The sequence below is a fragment of the Epinephelus lanceolatus genome, chromosome 4 (genome assembly GCF_041903045.1).
Source record: "Epinephelus lanceolatus isolate andai-2023 chromosome 4, ASM4190304v1, whole genome shotgun sequence".
NCBI lineage: Eukaryota > Metazoa > Chordata > Actinopteri > Perciformes > Serranidae > Epinephelus > Epinephelus lanceolatus.
The window spans coordinates 13,205,340-13,217,761 of record NC_135737.1 but is presented as its reverse complement, the minus strand read 5'-3'; the positions used below and the strand labels follow the sequence as shown (position 1 = coordinate 13,217,761).

Genomic DNA, 12,422 nt, shown 5'->3' with positions numbered 1-12,422 from the left:
TAGCTCGCGGGTTCAATATGATTTCGATCGCTACAAAAACACACGGCAGACTGTGAACGTGAAGTTCGATGTTTTATGACTGATGGGCAACACAAATATGCATCCGATCGCAGACTTTTATTACAAAAGGTTATGGGAGTTAACGCGGGCCGAAAAGTGATACTGCCAATGGGTCAGCGGAAAAGGAGGGAGTCACAGCACGGTCTCTCGCGCCGACTGGTCGTAATCTGCTGTGTTTTTTTCGGCATGTTGTCAACCTTCAGAAGATTTCAAAACATAGAGTGCATCCATCATAAATATCTGCAAACTAAAGTAAACAATTTAAGATTTGTCTCTACTCGTTGACTGTCTTTATATTAACAACGGAGAGCCGCTGCCACTGTGACTTGACGCGTTTCACTGAAAAATGCCCCACTTTTAATACGGTGGGCGGGGGCATCAGTTGCAACCCACATATTATTCTAAATGACTGAGTGTGAGGATATAACAATATCATAGGAGCTTGTTTTGCTTCTTCAGTAGTGGCACAGATGTGAAGTGATGCGGTACCGACTTGCACTGACACAACGGGCAAGGGCAAAGCCTGTGATTGAGCGTGAAATGGCGTTTGATGCACGCGGTTCTCTAGTGCCATATGCTGCCACAGCTGTTGGTTGCATTAAACAAGCACATCAGGGGAGAGCGCGAACGCAGTCCCCCACTACCAGAAATTATGCAGTCCAGATTCCCACATTTGGGGAATTGGCAGAGGTCAGCTCAATCGGAGTGCAGTGACCGAGCCTCGCCCTGGGTGAACCACCTTCTTGATCATGGTATCTCCCCTGCCAGGTAAGTATGACTTGTACACCTCACACACAGGGGCCTCATTCACGGTCATACGATGATAGGTGATGGTGCTGGCAATGTATAGCAATGACCAGTCCAGAACCACACACTATAAAGGCTCTGATAATCTACGGGACGCTAATATACAAGAGACACTTTTGTAGTGAGACTGAACAAAACTTGTTCACATTTTACTTGAGAGAAATGGGCACATATCTCATCACGCCATGCTGTATATCCATAGTAAAAGCTAAGCTAACATGGCCAGGCTGTCCATTGATCGCCAATAAATGAGGCAAAAACCTAAGTGAGTTCACACCAGACAAAGATAAATGACACTGCAATCAAGTGTTGTTTGATCTGCATTTAAAAGAAAAAAGTCAGCGGAAAGACTAAAAAACAGGCCTGTCTCCTCACATTAGAGACACGGCGTGATCCGCCCGCTGCTGCCACCTATTGGTCTGGAGTGTGAACAACACTTTGTTAAAAATATATCCACATGCTTCTCTGTTTGAAACTAAAGGAAAGAAGAAAATAATATTATAAATAAAAGCGCAACCATATGAAGAGTGTTTGCCTTTCTTTTGACATATCGGCACAGACCCGACTGTGGCAAACAGCGGCAGAAATTATGCAGAGTGGATTTTCACGTTGGGGGAATGGATCTATTCATCTGACTGAACTGGCAGCTAGTGGTCTCACTCAACAGGTACCGGTTCAATTCATTTTACAGTGAGATGCATGTAACAGGTCCTCAAAAGGAAAGTGCCAGACAGTGGCGAAAAGTTCAAACACGGCCAAAGTTCCAAAAAGAGAAGTTGGGCAAGTGTGTAAATGATGCCATAGCGCATGACTATTAGAAATGTGCACCTGGTAGAGGGGCTCAGTCAACACATACGCAATTTGCACGCTAGCATGGCGAAAACAAGAAATCAAGGCGAGGGCACATTAGAGACACGTCCTACGTGGTCTGTTTTCAACACGTTGAGGGAGGGGGGTGCACCGTTTCTGGAAGTGCTGCAATACCAGGTCGATGCGTGGAGTGGACGGGGCAAGCCCCTTTTCCATCTCCCTGTTCCAAAAAGCAATTTAATATATGGTCCCCGGGTAGGGGACGTATCGGATATTAAACTGATAAGAACAGATACTACACTTGATCTTTGCCAAAAGGCCGAGAAGCGATACTGACTGCTGAGTGAAGTGGGAGACTCAGTCTCCTCATTGAGACTCTAGCTCGCGGGTTCAATATGATTTCGATCGCTACAAAAACACACGGCAGACTGTGAACGTGAAGTTCGATGTTTTATGACTGATGGGCAACACAAATATGCATCCGATCGCAGACTTTTATTACAAAAGGTTATGGGAGTTAACGCGGGCCGAAAAGTGATACTGCCAATGGGTCAGCGGAAAAGGAGGGAGTCACAGCACGGTCTCTCGCGCCGACTGGTCGTAATCTGCTGTGTTTTTTTCGGCATGTTGTCAACCTTCAGAAGATTTCAAAACATAGAGTGCATCCATCATAAATATCTGCAAACTAAAGTAAACAATTTAAGATTTGTCTCTACTCGTTGACTGTCTTTATATTAACAACGGAGAGCCGCTGCCACTGTGACTTGACGCGTTTCACTGAAAAATGCCCCACTTTTAATACGGTGGGCGGGGGCATCAGTTGCAACCCACATATTATTCTAAATGACTGAGTGTGAGGATATAACAATATCATAGGAGCTTCTTTTGCTTCTTCAGTAGTGGCACAGATGTGAAGTGATGCGGTACCGACTTGCACTGACACAACGGGCAAGGGCAAAGCCTGTGATTGAGCGTGAAATGGCGTTTGATGCACGCGGTTCTCTAGTGCCATATGCTGCCACAGCTGTTGGTTGCATTAAACAAGCACATCAGGGGAGAGCGCGAACGCAGTCCCCCACTACCAGAAATCTTGCAGTCGAGATTCCCACATTTGGGGAATTGGCAGAGGTCAGCTCAATCGGAGTGCAGTGACCGAGCCTCGCCCTGGGTGAACCACCTTCTTGATCATGGTATCTCCCCTGCCAGGTAAGTATGACTTGTACACCTCACACACAGGGGCCTCATTCACGGTCATACGATGATAGGTGATGGTGCTGGCAATGTATAGCAATGACCAGTCCAGAACCACACACTATAAAGGCTCTGATAATCTACAGGACGCTAATATACAAGAGACACTTTTGTAGTGAGACTGAACAAAACTTGTTCACATTTTACTTGAGAGAAATGGGCACATATCTCATCACGCCATGCTGTATATCCATAGTAAAAGCTAAGCTAACATGGCCAGGCTGTCCATTGATCGCCAATAAATGAGGCAAAAACCTAAGTGAGTTCACACCAGACAAAGATAAATGACACTGCAATCAAGTGTTGTTTGATCTGCATTTAAAAGAAAAAAGTCAGCGGAAAGACTAAAAAACAGGCCTGTCTCCTCACATTAGAGACACGGCGTGATCCGCCCGCTGCTGCCACCTATTGGTCTGGAGTGTGAACAACACTTTGTTAAAAATATATCCACATGCTTCTCTGTTTGAAACTAAAGGAAAGAAGAAAATAATATTATAAATAAAAGCGCAACCATATGAAGAGTGTTTGCCTTTCTTTTGACATATCGGCACAGACCCGACTGTGGCAAACAGCGGCAGAAATTATGCAGAGTGGATTTTCACGTTGGGGGAATGGATCTATTCATCTGACTGAACTGGCAGCTAGTGGTCTCACTCAACAGGTACCGGTTCAATTCATTTTACAGTGAGATGCATGTAACAGGTCCTCAAAAGGAAAGTGCCAGACAGTGGCGAAAAGTTCAAACACGGCCAAAGTTCCAAAAAGAGAAGTTGGGCAAGTGTGTAAATGATGCCATAGCGCATGACTATTAGAAATGCGCACCTGGTAGAGGGGCTCAGTCAACACATACGCAATTTGCACGCTAGCATGGCGAAAACAAGAAATCAAGGCGAGGGCACATTAGAGACACGTCCTACGTGGTCTGTTTTCAACACGTTGAGGGAGGGGGGTGCACCGTTTCTGGAAGTGCTGCAATACCAGGTCGATGCGTGGAGTGGACGGGGCAAGCCCCTTTTCCATCTCCCTCTTCCAAAAAGCAATTTAATATATGGTCCCCGGGTAGGGGACGTATCGGATATTAAACTGATAAGAACAGATACTACACTTGATCTTAGCCAAAAGGCCGAGAAGCGATACTGACTGCTGAGTGAAGTGGGAGACTCAGTCTCCTCATTGAGACTCTAGCTCGCGGGTTCAATATGATTTCGATCGCTACAAAAACACACGGCAGACTGTGAACGTGAAGTTCGATGTTTTATGACTGATGGGCAACACAAATATGCATCTGATCGCAGACTTTTATTACAAAAGGTTATGGGAGTTAACGCGGGCCGAAAAGTGATACTGCCAATGGGTCAGCGGAAAAGGAGGGAGTCACAGCACGGTCTCTCGCGCCGACTGGTCGTAATCTGCTGTGTTTTTTTCGGCATGTTGTCAACCTTCAGAAGATTTCAAAACATAGAGTGCATCCATCATAAATATCTGCAAACTAAAGTAAACAATTTAAGATTTGTCTCTACTCGTTGACTGTCTTTATATTAACAACGGAGAGCCGCTGCCACTGTGACTTGACGCGTTTCACTGAAAAATGCCCCACTTTTAATACGGTGGGCGGGGGCATCAGTTGCAACCCACATATTATTCTAAATGACTGAGTGTGAGGATATAACAATATCATAGGAGCTTGTTTTGCTTCTTCAGTAGTGGCACAGATGTGAAGTGATGCGGTACCGACTTGCACTGACACAACGGGCAAGGGCAAAGCCTGTGATTGAGCGTGAAATGGCGTTTGATGCACGCAGTTCTCTAGTGCCATATGCTGCCACAGCTGTTGGTTGCATTAAACAAGCACATCAGGGGAGAGCGCGAACGCAGTCCCCCACTACCAGAAATTATGCAGTCCAGATTCCCACATTTGGGGAATTGGCAGAGGTCAGCTCAATCGGAGTGCAGTGACCGAGCCTCGCCCTGGGTGAACCACCTTCTTGATCATGGTATCTCCCCTGCCAGGTAAGTATGACTTGTACACCTCACACACAGGGGCCTCATTCACGGTCATACGATGATAGGTGATGGTGCTGGCAATGTATAGCAATGACCAGTCCAGAACCACACACTATAAAGGCTCTGATAATCTACAGGACGCTAATATACAAGAGACACTTTTGTAGTGAGACTGAACAAAACTTGTTCACATTTTACTTGAGAGAAATGGGCACATATCTCATCACGCCATGCTGTATATCCATAGTAAAAGCTAAGCTAACATGGCCAGGCTGTCCATTGATCGCCAATAAATGAGGCAAAAACCTAAGTGAGTTCACACCAGACAAAGATAAATGACACTGCAATCAAGTGTTGTTTGATCTGCATTTAAAAGAAAAAAGTCAGCGGAAAGACTAAAAAACAGGCCTGTCTCCTCACATTAGAGACACGGCGTGATCCGCCCGCTGCTGCCACCTATTGGTCTGGAGTGTGAACAACACTTTGTTAAAAATATATCCACATGCTTCTCTGTTTGAAACTAAAGGAAAGAAGAAAATAATATTATAAATAAAAGCGCAACCATATGAAGAGTGTTTGCCTTTCTTTTGACATATCGGCACAGACCCGACTGTGGCAAACAGCGGCAGAAATTATGCAGAGTGGATTTTCACGTTGGGGGAATGGATCTATTCATCTGACTGAACTGGCAGCTAGTGGTCTCACTCAACAGGTACCGGTTCAATTCATTTTACAGTGAGATGCATGTAACAGGTCCTCAAAAGGAAAGTGCCAGACAGTGGCGAAAAGTTCAAACACGGCCAAAGTTCCAAAAAGAGAAGTTGGGCAAGTGTGTAAATGATGCCATAGCGCATGACTATTAGAAATGCGCACCTGGTAGAGGGGCTCAGTCAACACATACGCAATTTGCACGCTAGCATGGCGAAAACAAGAAATCAAGGCGAGGGCACATTAGAGACACGTCCTACGTGGTCTGTTTTCAACACGTTGAGGGAGGGGGGTGCACCGTTTCTGGAAGTGCTGCAATACCAGGTCGATGCGTGGAGTGGACGGGGCAAGCCCCTTTTCCATCTCCCTGTTCCAAAAAGCAATTTAATATATGGTCCCCAGGTAGGGGACGTATCGGATATTAAACTGATAAGAACAGATACTACACTTGATCTTAGCCAAAAGGCCGAGAAGCGATACTGACTGCTGAGTGAAGTGGGAGACTCAGTCTCCTCATTGAGACTCTAGCTCGCGGGTTCAATATGATTTCGATCGCTACAAAAACACACGGCAGACTGTGAACGTGAAGTTCGATGTTTTATGACTGATGGGCAACACAAATATGCATCCGATCGCAGACTTTTATTACAAAAGGTTATGGGAGTTAACGCGGGCCGAAAAGTGATACTGCCAATGGGTCAGCGGAAAAGGAGGGAGTCACAGCACGGTCTCTCGCGCCGACTGGTCGTAATCTGCTGTGTTTTTTTCGGCATGTTGTCAACCTTCAGAAGATTTCAAAACATAGAGTGCATCCATCATAAATATCTGCAAACTAAAGTAAACAATTTAAGATTTGTCTCTACTCGTTGACTGTCTTTATATTAACAACGGAGAGCCGCTGCCACTGTGACTTGACGCGTTTCACTGAAAAATGCCCCACTTTTAATACGGTGGGCGGGGGCATCAGTTGCAACCCACATATTATTCTAAATGACTGAGTGTGAGGATATAACAATATCATAGGAGCTTCTTTTGCTTCTTCAGTAGTGGCACAGATGTGAAGTGATGCGGTACCGACTTGCACTGACACAACGGGCAAGGGCAAAGCCTGTGATTGAGCGTGAAATGGCGTTTGATGCACGCGGTTCTCTAGTGCCATATGCTGCCACAGCTGTTGGTTGCATTAAACAAGCACATCAGGGGAGAGCGCGAACGCAGTCCCCCACTACCAGAAATCTTGCAGTCGAGATTCCCACATTTGGGGAATTGGCAGAGGTCAGCTCAATCGGAGTGCAGTGACCGAGCCTCGCCCTGGGTGAACCACCTTCTTGATCATGGTATCTCCCCTGCCAGGTAAGTATGACTTGTACACCTCACACACAGGGGCCTCATTCACGGTCATACGATGATAGGTGATGGTGCTGGCAATGTATAGCAATGACCAGTCCAGAACCACACACTATAAAGGCTCTGATAATCTACAGGACGCTAATATACAAGAGACACTTTTGTAGTGAGACTGAACAAAACTTGTTCACATTTTACTTGAGAGAAATGGGCACATATCTCATCACGCCATGCTGTATATCCATAGTAAAAGCTAAGCTAACATGGCCAGGCTGTCCATTGATCGCCAATAAATGAGGCAAAAACCTAAGTGAGTTCACACCAGACAAAGATAAATGACACTGCAATCAAGTGTTGTTTGATCTGCATTTAAAAGAAAAAAGTCAGCGGAAAGACTAAAAAACAGGCCTGTCTCCTCACATTAGAGACACGGCGTGATCCGCCCGCTGCTGCCACCTATTGGTCTGGAGTGTGAACAACACTTTGTTAAAAATATATCCACATGCTTCTCTGTTTGAAACTAAAGGAAAGAAGAAAATAATATTATAAATAAAAGCGCAACCATATGAAGAGTGTTTGCCTTTCTTTTGACATATCGGCACAGACCCGACTGTGGCAAACAGCGGCAGAAATTATGCAGAGTGGATTTTCACGTTGGGGGAATGGATCTATTCATCTGACTGAACTGGCAGCTAGTGGTCTCACTCAACAGGTACCGGTTCAATTCATTTTACAGTGAGATGCATGTAACAGGTCCTCAAAAGGAAAGTGCCAGACAGTGGCGAAAAGTTCAAACACAGCCAAAGTTCCAAAAAGAGAAGTTGGGCAAGTGTGTAAATGATGCCATAGCGCATGACTATTAGAAATGCGCACCTGGTAGAGGGGCTCAGTCAACACATACGCAATTTGCACGCTAGCATGGCGAAAACAAGAAATCAAGGCGAGGGCACATTAGAGACACGTCCTACGTGGTCTGTTTTCAACACGTTGAGGGAGGGGGGTGCACCGTTTCTGGAAGTGCTGCAATACCAGGTCAATGCGTGGAGTGGACGGGGCAAGCCCCTTTTCCATCTCCCTGTTCCAAAAAGCAATTTAATATATGGTCCCCAGGTAGGGGACGTATCGGATATTAAACTGATAAGAACAGATACTACACTTGATCTTAGCCAAAAGGCCGAGAAGCGATACTGACTGCTGAGTGAAGTGGGAGACTCAGTCTCCTCATTGAGACTCTAGCTCGCGGGTTCAATATGATTTCGATCGCTACAAAAACACACGGCAGACTGTGAACGTGAAGTTCGATGTTTTATGACTGATGGGCAACACAAATATGCATCCGATCGCAGACTTTTATTACAAAAGGTTATGGGAGTTAACGCGGGCCGAAAAGTGATACTGCCAATGGGTCAGCGGAAAAGGAGGGAGTCACAGCACGGTCTCTCGCGCCGACTGGTCGTAATCTGCTGTGTTTTTTTCGGCATGTTGTCAACCTTCAGAAGATTTCAAAACATAGAGTGCATCCATCATAAATATCTGCAAACTAAAGTAAACAATTTAAGATTTGTCTCTACTCGTTGACTGTCTTTATATTAACAACGGAGAGCCGCTGCCACTGTGACTTGACGCGTTTCACTGAAAAATGCCCCACTTTTAATACGGTGGGCGGGGGCATCAGTTGCAACCCACATATTATTCTAAATGACTGAGTGTGAGGATATAACAATATCATAGGAGCTTCTTTTGCTTCTTCAGTAGTGGCACAGATGTGAAGTGATGCGGTACCGACTTGCACTGACACAACGGGCAAGGGCAAAGCCTGTGATTGAGCGTGAAATGGCGTTTGATGCACGCGGTTCTCTAGTGCCATATGCTGCCACAGCTGTTGGTTGCATTAAACAAGCACATCAGGGGAGAGCGCGAACGCAGTCCCCCACTACCAGAAATCATGCAGTCGAGATTCCCACATTTGGGGAATTGGCAGAGGTCAGCTCAATCGGAGTGCAGTGACCGAGCCTCGCCCTGGGTGAACCACCTTCTTGATCATGGTATCTCCCCTGCCAGGTAAGTATGACTTGTACACCTCACACACAGGGGCCTCATTCACGGTCATACGATGATAGGTGATGGTGCTGGCAATGTATAGCAATGACCAGTCCAGAACCACACACTATAAAGGCTCTGATAATCTACAGGACGCTAATATACAAGAGACACTTTTGTAGTGAGACTGAACAAAACTTGTTCACATTTTACTTGAGAGAAATGGGCACATATCTCATCACGCCATGCTGTATATCCATAGTAAAAGCTAAGCTAACATGGCCAGGCTGTCCATTGATCGCCAATAAATGAGGCAAAAACCTAAGTGAGTTCACACCAGACAAAGATAAATGACACTGCAATCAAGTGTTGTTTGATCTGCATTTAAAAGAAAAAAGTCAGCGGAAAGACTAAAAAACAGGCCTGTCTCCTCACATTAGAGACACGGCGTGATCCGCCCGCTGCTGCCACCTATTGGTCTGGAGTGTGAACAACACTTTGTTAAAAATATATCCACATGCTTCTCTGTTTGAAACTAAAGGAAAGAAGAAAATAATATTATAAATAAAAGCGCAACCATATGAAGAGTGTTTGCCTTTCTTTTGACATATCGGCACAGACCCGACTGTGGCAAACAGCGGCAGAAATTATGCAGAGTGGATTTTCACGTTGGGGGAATGGATCTATTCATCTGACTGAACTGGCAGCTAGTGGTCTCACTCAACAGGTACCGGTTCAATTCATTTTACAGTGAGATGCATGTAACAGGTCCTCAAAAGGAAAGTGCCAGACAGTGGCGAAAAGTTCAAACACGGCCAAAGTTCCAAAAAGAGAAGTTGGGCAAGTGTGTAAATGATGCCATAGCGCATGACTATTAGAAATGCGCACCTGGTAGAGGGGCTCAGTCAACACATACGCAATTTGCACGCTAGCATGGCGAAAACAAGAAATCAAGGCGAGGGCACATTAGAGACACGTCCTACGTGGTCTGTTTTCAACACGTTGAGGGAGGGGGGTGCACCGTTTCTGGAAGTGCTGCAATACCAGGTCGATGCGTGGAGTGGACGGGGCAAGCCCCTTTTCCATCTCCCTGTTCCAAAAAGCAATTTAATATATGGTCCCCAGGTAGGGGACGTATCGGATATTAAACTGATAAGAACAGATACTACACTTGATCTTAGCCAAAAGGCCGAGAAGCGATACTGACTGCTGAGTGAAGTGGGAGACTCAGTCTCCTCATTGAGACTCTAGCTCGCGGGTTCAATATGATTTCGATCGCTACAAAAACACACGGCAGACTGTGAACGTGAAGTTCGATGTTTTATGACTGATGGGCAACACAAATATGCATCCGATCGCAGACTTTTATTACAAAAGGTTATGGGAGTTAACGCGGGCCGAAAAGTGATACTGCCAATGGGTCAGCGGAAAAGGAGGGAGTCACAGCACGGTCTCTCGCGCCGACTGGTCGTAATCTGCTGTGTTTTTTTCGGCATGTTGTCAACCTTCAGAAGATTTCAAAACATAGAGTGCATCCATCATAAATATCTGCAAACTAAAGTAAACAATTTAAGATTTGTCTCTACTCGTTGACTGTCTTTATATTAACAACGGAGAGCCGCTGCCACTGTGACTTGACGCGTTTCACTGAAAAATGCCCCACTTTTAATACGGTGGGCGGGGGCATCAGTTGCAACCCACATATTATTCTAAATGACTGAGTGTGAGGATATAACAATATCATAGGAGCTTGTTTTGCTTCTTCAGTAGTGGCACAGATGTGAAGTGATGCGGTACCGACTTGCACTGACACAACGGGCAAGGGCAAAGCCTGTGATTGAGCGTGAAATGGCGTTTGATGCACGCGGTTCTCTAGTGCCATATGCTGCCACAGCTGTTGGTTGCATTAAACAAGCACATCAGGGGAGAGCGCGAACGCAGTCCCCCACTACCAGAAATTATGCAGTCCAGATTCCCACATTTGGGGAATTGGCAGAGGTCAGCTCAATCGGAGTGCAGTGACCGAGCCTCGCCCTGGGTGAACCACCTTCTTGATCATGGTATCTCCCCTGCCAGGTAAGTATGACTTGTACACCTCACACACAGGGGCCTCATTCACGGTCATACGATGATAGGTGATGGTGCTGGCAATGTATAGCAATGACCAGTCCAGAACCACACACTATAAAGGCTCTGATAATCTACGGGACGCTAATATACAAGAGACACTTTTGTAGTGAGACTGAACAAAACTTGTTCACATTTTACTTGAGAGAAATGGGCACATATCTCATCACGCCATGCTGTATATCCATAGTAAAAGCTAAGCTAACATGGCCAGGCTGTCCATTGATCGCCAATAAATGAGGCAAAAACCTAAGTGAGTTCACACCAGACAAAGATAAATGACACTGCAATCAAGTGTTGTTTGATCTGCATTTAAAAGAAAAAAGTCAGCGGAAAGACTAAAAAACAGGCCTGTCTCCTCACATTAGAGACACGGCGTGATCCGCCCGCTGCTGCCACCTATTGGTCTGGAGTGTGAACAACACTTTGTTAAAAATATATCCACATGCTTCTCTGTTTGAAACTAAAGGAAAGAAGAAAATAATATTATAAATAAAAGCGCAACCATATGAAGAGTGTTTGCCTTTCTTTTGACATATCGGCACAGACCCGACTGTGGCAAACAGCGGCAGAAATTATGCAGAGTGGATTTTCACGTTGGGGGAATGGATCTATTCATCTGACTGAACTGGCAGCTAGTGGTCTCACTCAACAGGTACCGGTTCAATTCATTTTACAGTGAGATGCATGTAACAGGTCCTCAAAAGGAAAGTGCCAGACAGTGGCGAAAAGTTCAAACACGGCCAAAGTTCCAAAAAGAGAAGTTGGGCAAGTGTGTAAATGATGCCATAGCGCATGACTATTAGAAATGTGCACCTGGTAGAGGGGCTCAGTCAACACATACGCAATTTGCACGCTAGCATGGCGAAAACAAGAAATCAAGGCGAGGGCACATTAGAGACACGTCCTACGTGGTCTGTTTTCAACACGTTGAGGGAGGGGGGTGCACCGTTTCTGGAAGTGCTGCAATACCAGGTCGATGCGTGGAGTGGACGGGGCAAGCCCCTTTTCCATCTCCCTGTTCCAAAAAGCAATTTAATATATGGTCCCCGGGTAGGGGACGTATCGGATATTAAACTGATAAGAACAGATACTACACTTGATCTTTGCCAAAAGGCCGAGAAGCGATACTGACTGCTGAGTGAAGTGGGAGACTCAGTCTCCTCATTGAGACTCTAGCTCGCGGGTTCAATATGATTTCGATCGCTACAAAAACACACGGCAGACTGTGAACGTGAAGTTCGATGTTTTATGACTGATGGGCAACA

At 45.6% G+C, this 12,422-nt stretch overlaps 12 non-coding genes across 12 annotated transcripts; all 12 read right to left on the bottom strand.

Moving 5' to 3' along the window:
* Positions 1-672: 672 nt before the first annotated feature.
* Positions 673-836, bottom strand: LOC144463029 (U1 spliceosomal RNA). Its single transcript, XR_013491171.1, has one exon. It is a non-coding gene; the product is annotated as a U1 spliceosomal RNA (small nuclear RNA).
* A 981-nt stretch (positions 837-1,817) lies between these two features.
* On the bottom strand, positions 1,818-2,008 carry LOC144463393 (U2 spliceosomal RNA). Its single transcript, XR_013491535.1, has one exon. It is a non-coding gene; the product is annotated as a U2 spliceosomal RNA (small nuclear RNA).
* Positions 2,009-2,727: 719 nt separating this feature from the next.
* Positions 2,728-2,891, bottom strand: LOC144463129 (U1 spliceosomal RNA). The gene has a single exon (XR_013491271.1). It is a non-coding gene; the product is annotated as a U1 spliceosomal RNA (small nuclear RNA).
* A 981-nt stretch (positions 2,892-3,872) lies between these two features.
* LOC144463355 (U2 spliceosomal RNA) lies at positions 3,873-4,063 on the bottom strand. Its single transcript, XR_013491496.1, has one exon. It is a non-coding gene; the product is annotated as a U2 spliceosomal RNA (small nuclear RNA).
* A 719-nt stretch (positions 4,064-4,782) lies between these two features.
* On the bottom strand, positions 4,783-4,946 carry LOC144463027 (U1 spliceosomal RNA). The gene has a single exon (XR_013491169.1). It is a non-coding gene; the product is annotated as a U1 spliceosomal RNA (small nuclear RNA).
* A 981-nt stretch (positions 4,947-5,927) lies between these two features.
* Positions 5,928-6,118, bottom strand: LOC144463297 (U2 spliceosomal RNA). Its single transcript, XR_013491438.1, has one exon. It is a non-coding gene; the product is annotated as a U2 spliceosomal RNA (small nuclear RNA).
* Positions 6,119-6,837: 719 nt separating this feature from the next.
* On the bottom strand, positions 6,838-7,001 carry LOC144463128 (U1 spliceosomal RNA). The gene has a single exon (XR_013491270.1). It is a non-coding gene; the product is annotated as a U1 spliceosomal RNA (small nuclear RNA).
* Positions 7,002-7,982: 981 nt separating this feature from the next.
* LOC144463343 (U2 spliceosomal RNA) lies at positions 7,983-8,173 on the bottom strand. The gene has a single exon (XR_013491485.1). It is a non-coding gene; the product is annotated as a U2 spliceosomal RNA (small nuclear RNA).
* A 719-nt stretch (positions 8,174-8,892) lies between these two features.
* Positions 8,893-9,056, bottom strand: LOC144463109 (U1 spliceosomal RNA). Its single transcript, XR_013491251.1, has one exon. It is a non-coding gene; the product is annotated as a U1 spliceosomal RNA (small nuclear RNA).
* Positions 9,057-10,037: 981 nt separating this feature from the next.
* On the bottom strand, positions 10,038-10,228 carry LOC144463296 (U2 spliceosomal RNA). The gene has a single exon (XR_013491437.1). It is a non-coding gene; the product is annotated as a U2 spliceosomal RNA (small nuclear RNA).
* A 719-nt stretch (positions 10,229-10,947) lies between these two features.
* LOC144463026 (U1 spliceosomal RNA) lies at positions 10,948-11,111 on the bottom strand. Its single transcript, XR_013491168.1, has one exon. It is a non-coding gene; the product is annotated as a U1 spliceosomal RNA (small nuclear RNA).
* A 981-nt stretch (positions 11,112-12,092) lies between these two features.
* On the bottom strand, positions 12,093-12,283 carry LOC144463392 (U2 spliceosomal RNA). The gene has a single exon (XR_013491534.1). It is a non-coding gene; the product is annotated as a U2 spliceosomal RNA (small nuclear RNA).
* Positions 12,284-12,422: the final 139 nt, after the last annotated feature.